The sequence below is a fragment of the Ovis aries genome, chromosome 1 (genome assembly GCF_016772045.2).
Source record: "Ovis aries strain OAR_USU_Benz2616 breed Rambouillet chromosome 1, ARS-UI_Ramb_v3.0, whole genome shotgun sequence".
In the NCBI taxonomy this organism is placed as follows: Eukaryota; Metazoa; Chordata; class Mammalia; order Artiodactyla; family Bovidae; genus Ovis; species Ovis aries.
Window position 1 is genome coordinate 196,781,031 of NC_056054.1, and position 9,972 is coordinate 196,791,002.

Sequence of the window (9,972 nt, forward strand, 5' to 3'; positions counted from 1 at the left end):
CTCAACTGGAATTCCATCACCTCCACTAGCTTTGTTCATAGTGATGCTTTCTAAGGCCCATTTGACTTCACATTCCAAGATGTCTGGCTCTAGATTAGTGATCACATCATCATGATTATCTGGGTCGGGAAGATCTTTTTTGTACAGTTCTTCCGTGTATTCTTGCCACCTCTTCTTAATATCTTCTGCTTCTGTTAGGTCCATACCATTTCTGTCCTCTATCGAGCCCATCTTTGCATGAAATGTTCCCTTGGTATCTCTGGTGAAGGTTAGAATTCAAAAATAGCTGAGATGAGATGGTTGGATGGCATCACCGACTCAATGGACATGAGTTTGGGTAAACTCCGGGAGTTGGTGATGGACAGGGAGGCCTGGCATGCTGCACAGTTCATGGGGTCACAAAGAGTCAGACAGGACTTAGCGACTGAACTGAACTGAACTGAAGGTTAGAAAACACCATTTGTTACTGATCAATCACTTTATAATTTCCAAAATGCCTTCACTTCCATTGCTGTATAAGAGCTAGTTAACATGTTAAAATGGGACTCTCCTAGTCTCCGTTTGAACTGATGTTATGTAATAGACCTGTGCTGTTTGTTGGAGGAGCCACTAGCCAAGTCCGATTCCTATACTTGAAATGTATGAATTGACAGATTTTGTGAGTATAAAATACACACCATAATCCAGAACTTATTATCGGAAAAATTAAGGTTAAAATATTACATTTTTGGAAGTTCTCAGCTATTATTTAGTCCAATAAACTCTCTGCTCTCTTTTCCTTCTGGGTTACCCATTACCCTAGTGTCGCCCTTTCTAAAAGAGTTGATTGTTCTTAGGAAATTTTCTCACGTTTTTACATCTTAATTGTCATTTCCCTGCTACCTGCATCATTTCTATTTCAAGCTCACTATGTCCATCTTCCAAATCCCCTGCTCAGTTACCAATGATTTTAAATGAATTCTTCATCTCATTTATTAAGCTTTTCAGCTTCAGAATTTGTTTGGTTCTTTTTTCAGAATTTTAATTTCTTTGGTAAGAAATTAATTTTCTTACCATCACCCTCCTCCGCCTCTGTAATTTCTTTGGAAATTAATTTTTTCATCAATTAATCTTGTTCATTAATTTTATCCCTGAGCTCATTAATGGAGAAGGCGATGGCATCCCACTCCAGTACTCTTGCCTGGAAAATCCCATGGACAGAGGAGCCTGGTAGGCTGCAGTCCATGGGGTCGCGAAAAGTCGGACACGACTGAGCGACCTCACTTTCACTTTTCACTTTCCTGCATTGGAGAAGGAAATGGCAACCTACTCCAGTGTTCTTGCCTGGAGAATCCCAGGGACAGGGGAGCCTGGTGGGCTGCCATCTATGGGGTCGCACAGAGTCGGACACGACTGAAGCGACTTAGCAGCAGCAGCAGCAGCAGGAGCAGCAGGAGCAGCAGAGCTCATTAAATTCCTTTCCTGAGTTTCCTTGCAGCTTGTTGAGTTTCTTCATGACAGCTACTTTTGAATTCTCTAACAGATTCTAATATTTTGTGACTTTAAGTTTGAATTCTGAAGAATTGTCATTTTCTTTTTGTGATACAACGTTTTTGTGGTTCTTCATGGTGTTTGATGAGTTGTTCTTTTGCTGGTGCATTTAAAGTAGTGAAAGCACTAAATACTACAAAAGTAGCATTTCTAGAGATAAAGCTTTCTTTTTTTCCTAACTTGATTCTAAAGAGTCAACGGGTTGGGAATGAGAGGGCTTTCTTTTATTTCCCAGTGAGTGGCACTATAGCACAGCATTCGGTTTCTCTTCTCTGAGCTGTTTCTGGCTGCATCACCCTCCTCCGCCTCTGTAAGAGGCTTGGTCAAGTGCTTTGATTAGCACTGCTGGTGCCTTTGGGGATGCTGGCACTTTGCCTGGAGCACTCAGGTGGTGAGCACTTTGGCAGCATTAAAGATCTGTTCAGTTTCAGTTCCTGCTGCCACAGGGGGAGAGAAATGGGAAGACAGGGAGCCAGGGTCTGCCTTGACCAGTGCTGTCAGCTTCCCAGGTGCCACACTGCAGGCCAGTCAGGGGCCGAATCTGTGGGCACCTCCACAGTCGAAAAGATGTGGTATCAGATGCCACTACCTCTACTGTTCAGCTGGGTTTCCCTGGTGGCTCAGATGGTAAAGAATCTGCCTGTCATGTGGGAACCCAAGTTTGGTCCCTGGGTCTGGGAAGTTCCCTGGAGAAGGGAATGGCAACCCACTCCAGTATGATTGCCTGGAGAATCCCCATGGACAGAGGAGCCTGGTGGACTGTACTCCATTGGGTCACGGACTTGGACAGGACTGAGCGACTGACACCCACCTCTGCTTTTCAGTCACTTGTGGCCACAGGCACCACTACGGCTGAGGGACTGCACACCACTCTTCTTGCTGATCCTGGGTTCTGTGGGGCTGCAGGCTCATCTGCCATGTCCAGGGGACCAGGCTACATGCACAGCCTCCAGTGTTCCCCTGGCTTTATCTCCTCTGTTCCACCCACCTTTGGATGTACAGATGTGTGGAATTCTCTAGCATCTTGGTATGGTGGGTGGAGGAACCTTTGTTGAGTTGTGGATGCTCTATTGGTTGTAGATTGAAAGGGACAAAGGAAATGCCTCACTCAACCATGATGCTGGCATTGTTCTCCCTTGTTCTTTTATTCTTCATCCTATAAACGCTTCCAGCCTTTCACCCCATTTTACAGTTCTCCAAAAGAAGACTCTGCTTCATAGTTTGTCTACTTAGTTCGTGTCACCTAAATTGTCTTCTTTAATAATTTTTTAACACTCTGCATAGTTATGAGGGTCCCAAGAATGTCAAAGTTGGAGAGGGCCTTATGAGTCTTCTTTCCATGGATCAATTCACCATGAAAACTTCTACACTGAGTTCCTACTCTATGTCAGATACTGTGCTAGGCAAGAATAAGATGTAGTCCTAGCCAGGGTTGTATTTGGTTAGAAATCACTATTTCTCAGTGTAGCCTATTTCACCTTGAGAAACTTGTTTGTATTAGAAAGATTCTGTTTACATCTAAAATAGAATTATAAAACAGCCTGCATGTTTGGAGAAAGTAATTTCACTGGGATTGGACCATAACTTGGTAGATAACTTACTATTCCTCAGGCAGCCTAACAGCTTTAACTGTTAGAAAATTTCACTGATCATTTTGTCAAAATCATCCTAGTAAAGTGAAGTTTGCATATTTACAAAATGTTCCTCTTTTTTGCTGGTAATATTTTTACTAAAGTTTGCTTTTTCTGAAATTTATCACAGCTTTCTTTTGGTTAGTGTTTTCATGGAACATCTTTTGTTTTTTGTTTTTTTTTTACTTTCAATCTTTCTGAATCATATATTTCAAATATTTCTCTTATAAGCAGCATAAATTTGGGTTTTCTCTGGAACATTTAGTTCACAAACACACAGTTTAGTTCACTTCGCAAACTACTGAAATGTTTTGGTTTGAATTTACCATCTAACTGCTGGCCTTCTAATTATTTCACTTTTCCCATGTTCCTTTTAGATTGATTATATTTTATTTTTCCATTTCCTTCAGTATTTTCTCTATCTTAGTAGTCTTACATTCTTTTACTACTTTTTTTTTGTTATAATAAAGATTACAGCAAGCATATTTGACATACCAAAGTCTAATAAAAGTTAGCATTTTTACTCTTCCAAGATATTGCAGAAACTTTACCTTGCTACTCAGTATGTTCTGGGACCAGCAGCATAAATATCACCTGGGAGGTTGTTAAAATTCAAAATCTCCAGTCCCACTCTAGACCTTTTGATTAAAATCAAATGATTTAACAAGATCCCAAGGTGATTCATATGTTGAAAGTTTGAGAAATATTGCTTTATGGCGCTTTAACTCCATTTACATTTTTATAATTCATATACAATTTTTGCATATTTATGTTTTAAACTGCCAAGATACCTTACTATTGCTTCTGATGATCATCATTCACTTATATTTACCAACAAATATATACTTTTCACATATGTTTATTCCTTTCTGTATTTCTGACTTTTCACCCAAGATCTTTTCGCTTTTGCCTGCAGCATGTATACGTCTTTACTGTAGCTCTTCATAGTTTTTGTTTCAAAACTTATTTCCTTGTCATTTAAAAAACTTTACTATGGACGTTGATGTGTGCCGAGTTGCTGCAGTCATGTCCAACTCTTTGCCACCCTATGGACTATAACCGGCACAACCTCCTCTGTGCACAGGATTCTCCAGGCCAGAAAACTGGGATGGGTTGCCTTCCCCTCCTCCAGAGGATCTTCCTGACCCAGGGACTGAACCACTGTCTCGTCTCCTAAATTGGCAGGTGGGTTCCTTACCACTAGTGCCCCTTATTGTGGACATTTTCAAACACATATAAAAATAGAGAGAGTTCAGTTCAGTTGCTCAGTCATGTCCGACTCTTAGTGACCCCATGGACTGCAGCATGCCAGGCTGTCCTGTCCATCACCAACTCTTGGAGCTTGCTCAAACTCACATCTATTGAGTCGGTGATACCATCCAACCATCTCATCCTCTGTTGTCCCCTTCTCCTTCTGTCTTCAGTCTTTCCCAGCATCAGGGTCTTTTCCAATGAGTCAGTTCTTCACATCAAGTGGCCAAAGTATTGGAGTTTCAGCTTCAACATCAGTCCTTCCAATGAACACTCAGGACTGATCTCCTTTAGGATGGACTGCTTGGATCTCCTTGCAGTCCAAGGGACTCTCAAGAGTCTTCTCCAACACCACACCTCAAAAGCATCAATTCTCGGTGCTAGCATTCTTTATAGTTCAACTCTCACATCCATACATGACTACTGGAAAAACCATAGCTTTGACTAGACAGGCCTTTGTCAGCAAAGTAGTATCTCTTCTCTTGAATATGCTGTCTAGTTGGTCATAGCTTTTCTTCCAAGGAGCAAGCATCTTTCAATTTCATGGCTGCAGTCATCATCTGCAGTGATTTTAGAGCCCCCCAAAATAAAGTATCTCACTGTTTCCATTGTTTCTCCATCTATTTGCCATGAAGTGACAGGACCAGATGCCATGATCTTCATTTTTTGAATGTTGAATTTCCAGATGCCACGATCTTCGTTTTTTGAATGCTAAATTCTAAGCCAACTTTTTCCCTCTACTCTTTCACTTTCATCAAGAGGCTCTTTAATTCTGCTTCACTGTAAGGGTGATGTCATCTGCATATCTGAGGTTATTGATATTTCTCCCAGTAATCTTGATTCCAGCTTCTGCTTCATCCAGTCTGGCATCTTGCATGATGTATTCTGCATATAAGTTAAATGAGCAGGGTGACAATAAACAGCCTTGGTGTGCTCCTTTTCCAATTTGGAACCAGTCCATTGTTCCATGTCCGGTTCTAACTGTTGCTTCTTGACCTGCATACAGATTTCTCAAGAGGCGGGTCAGGTGGTCTGGTATTCCCATCTCTTTCAGAATGTTCCAGTTTGTTGTGATCCACACCGTCAAAGGTTTTGGCATAGTCAATAAAGCAGAAGTAGATGTTTTTTTGGAACTCTCTTGCTTTCTTGATGATCCAATGGATATTGGGAATTTGATCTGTGGTTTCTCTGTCTTTTCTAAATCCAGCTTGAGCATATGGAATTTCATGGTTCACGTACTGTTGAAGCTTGGCTTGGAGAATTTTGAGTATTACTTTGCTAGCATGTGAGATGAGTACAATTGTGCAGTAGTTTGAACATTCTTTGGCATTGCCTTTCTTAGGGATTGGAATGAAAACTGACCTTTTCCAGTACTGTGTCCACTGCTGAGTTTTCCAAATTTGCTGGCATATTGAGTGCAGCACTTTCACAGCATCATCTTTTAGGATTTGAAATAACTCAACTGGAATTCCGTCATCTCCACTAGCTTTGTTCGTAGTGATGCTTCCTAAGGCCCACTTGACTTCACATTCCAGGATGTCTGGCTCTAGGTGAGTGATTACAGCATCGTGGTTATCTGGGTTATTAAGCTCTTTTTTGTATAGTTCTTCTGTGTATTTTTGCCACCTCCTCTTAATATCTTCTGCTTCTGTTAGGTCTATACAATTTCTGTCCTTTATTGTATGGGAGGCAGTGGTCAAGATCATCCCCAAGAAAAAGAAATGCAAAAATAGAAAGAATAACATAATAAACCCGATTTACCATTCCCAGTTATTGATATGTGGCCAATCATTTCTTTTTTATACCTCATTTATATCCTATCCCCTGACACCATATCATTTCATCTATTAATATTTCAGTGTCTATCTCTGAAATAAAAGAATTTCTTTATAACACAACCCCAATATTATCTGACCAAAATTAATACTAAATTCCTAATATCAACAAATATCCAGTGTTCACATTTCCCGTATCACCTTATAGATTTCAGTCTATTTTCAACTGAAGTATTGCTTGCATCTTATACCCTCCCAGTTCTCCATTGTCCTCACAAGCATATTTTATTTTGAAGAATTTTTGCTATTTGCTTGATAAAGTTTATCAGTCTGAATTTTGCAGTTCAATTTTATGTTGCTATTTAAAATGGTCCTCAATGCCTTATACTTCCTATATATTAGTAGATAAACACAGAAACTTGGTAATTTTGTTGATAATATTGTTATTTTCATTTGGAAGGATATAATACCTAATTTTTCCTCCTTTTAAAATACCAAATGTTGGTGATCATTATATAGATCTATTAATTCTTTGAGGGTTGCAAAATGATTATAATATCATTCTGTCATTTTTAAAAATTTGACTAATAGTTAAAATGTTCTATAAAGGGAAGTTTATCATAATCAACAAGTCATTTATTCACCAACAAGGTATAGATCTTAATTTTTTAAAAAAATTGGCAGAATAAATCCTTGATCTTATTCACTAGTTTTCAAAATAACAAACTGACCCACAGCATCTGAGGAGCCTGGCAGGCTACAGTCCATGGGGTCGCAAAAGAGTAGGACATGACTTAGCAGCTGAACAAAAACCACCACAGCATCTGCCACAGGTGATCAGTGTGGGTCGTTTTAAGCAGATAAAATCATTTTAAATCATTGGTTTAAACATATTTGATATGTTTCTATCCATTTCAGTTATTATCCCTGTTGATGCACAAACTACCCTCTCTTTGGCTGACTGGGGACATATTGACTCAACCTTAATTTCTTTGACAGCTTCCTAAGCTAGGACAAACTAGTTCAGTTCAGTCGCTCAGTCGTGTCCGACTCTTTGTGACCCCATGAATCGCAGCATGCCAGGCCTCCCTGTCCATCACCAACTCCTGGAGTTCACCCAGACTCATGTCCATCGAGTCGGTGATGCCATCCAGCCATCTCATCCCCTTCTCCTCCTGCCCCCAATCTCTCCCAGCATCAGCGTCTTTTGCAATGAGTCAGCTCTTTGCATGAGGTGGCTGAAGTACTGGAGTTTCAGCTTTAGCATCAGTCCTTCCGAAGAACACCCAGGACTGACCTCCTTTAGACTGGACTGGTTGGATCTCCTTGCAGTCCAGGTGACTCTCAAGAGTATTCTCCAACACCACAGTTTAAACGCATCAATTCTTTGGCGCTCAGCCTTCCTCACAGTCCAACTCTCACATCCATACATGACTACTGGAAAAACCATTGCCTGACAAACCAAGACAGTGTATTAAAAAGCAGAGATATTATTTTACTGACAAAGGTCCATATAGTCAGAGCTATGGTTTTTTCTAGTAGTTATGTACTGTTATGTGAGAGTTAGACCATAAAGAAAGCTGAGCACTGAAGAACTGGTGCTTTTGAATTGTGGTGTTGGAGAAGACTCTTGAGAGTCCCTTCCAACTGCAAGGAGATCAAACCAGTCAACCCTAAAGGAAATAAACTCTGAATATTCATTGGAGGGACTGATGCTGAAGCTGAAGCTCCAATACTTTGGCCACCTGATGTGAAGAGCTGACTCATTGGAAAAGACCTTGATGCTGGGAAAGACTGAAGGCAGAAGGCATCAGAGGAAGAGATGATTAGATAGTATCATTGACTCAATGGACATGAATCTGAGCAAACTCTGGGAGATAGTGGAGAACAGGGGAGCCTGGCGTGCTGTAGTCTATGGGGTTGCAAAGAGTCAGACACTACTTAGTGACTGAACAACAGTTATTCTATTTTTTATTTGGTAAGGAAACTCAATACTGAGATTTGCTATAAGAGTAGATCCCAAGTGTTCTCCACACACACACACACACACACACACACGAGTAGATCCCAAGTGTTCTCAACACACACACACAGAGTTAACTATGAGAGGTGATGGTTACGCTAGTTTGATTGTGATCATTTCACAGTGTATATGTACATCAAAACGTCACACTGTACCTCTTAAACATATAGTATTTGTCAAAAATAAGCACAGTTTTTTTTAAAGGGTACAAAGTCAGAAATGAGGCCTTTCAAATGAATGCCTAGGAAGTTTGTGGTTTTCCAGGCCCCCAGTAGTGCATGAGATTCTTCTCTTTCAGGAGCATCTGAAAGGAAACTGACACATCCTAACGGGATCCTAGAATGTTACAACTGAAGGAGTGCTTACAGATTACCAACCCTCACTGCAACAAGTTTATCAGTAGAAAGGCTAAGTGGTGTCCCGAGGCCCTGAGAAGTTCACAGCAAAGCCAGGACTAGGACCCAGGTCTCCTTACTCCTGTTGATTTCTTTAATCGTGGCTTTGCTGCGGTGTTCAGTTCATGTTTGTTTAAGAATCTGACTCAGATATAAAACAGGGAGGAAAACACATGATCTTTCTGCCTCTTGGTATGTGGGTGAGATTTTTCAAATCCCTACCCTAACATGGCATAGCCCAATGTCCTCTCAGAGATGTCTCCAAATTTCCAGAGTGTAGGAGGTGGCTATGGTTCTTCTGGATGCCTTTAAAGGATGGGGTGTCTCGTGCGCTTCCTCTCCACACCACGTGGCCAGAGCCTGACACTCAGACCCAGGCATATGCACGAGACCTACCCAAGAATACTGGGTACCTCCTGCTGCAGATTACATGAAGTTACCTTAATTACGCACTTAAAGTTTTAATTGTCTTCTAGGTATGCAAACTTTTATCCCTACCAAGCTTCATCCATTCTTTAGAAACTGAAGGCTGAATCAGCACACCAAATTTCTTCAACTTGAAAAATGAAGAGTAACGTCTGCACATCACTGGTGCTCCTTGGGTGTCTGGCACTGACACAGTGTTAAAACACAGCAAAGAGCAATTTTGCTTACGCAAAAATGAGTATATTTGGGAAAAGGACTTGCAATTTGGGACAAGCAAGCTATGTTGAAACATAAGCAAGTCAGCAGAACAAAGTGAAGGGCTGTTTCAAACGAAAGTTTGTTTGAGGAGAATGAGATTTCAAAGTGGTGGTGTCTTCTCATTGGCTGAAGCATAGGGCAGCTTAGAGTTGCCAAGTGAGAGAGGAAATCTTCCTTCTTCCTGCTAAATTACACGAGCAGCAACGCGTGGGACGTGTGAGAGCCCTCCTCTCGTGGCTTCCCAACTCCAATTTTGGATTGGGTTTCCTTAGCACATTTTCACAGTAGTATAAATACATAATGGAGATCACTTAGACTCCCTGTAACATTTGCCAAAGAAGAAAGTGTAGTCTAGGTTCTGGTCCAGGGAAACTTGAATAGTTATCTCTCTTAAATCAGTTTAATAGTCATTGAAAATTGTGTCTTAGCTTTAAGTAACCAGCCGAATTTCTGCAGAATCAGTTTCCACATCATGGCTAGTCCAGCAAACAAAATTAGATAAAGAAACACACCTCATAAAGCTAAAATGTTCAATAAATGTTAGTTATTATTGATGCCTATTTTCAACATCCATGGAATACATGTGTGGTGCAGACTGTTTTTGGCCTCATGGAGTATAATCATTCGGATTATTGTGTGAACATTCACGCATCTGTTTTTCTCTCAAATAAATCAACCAAGCT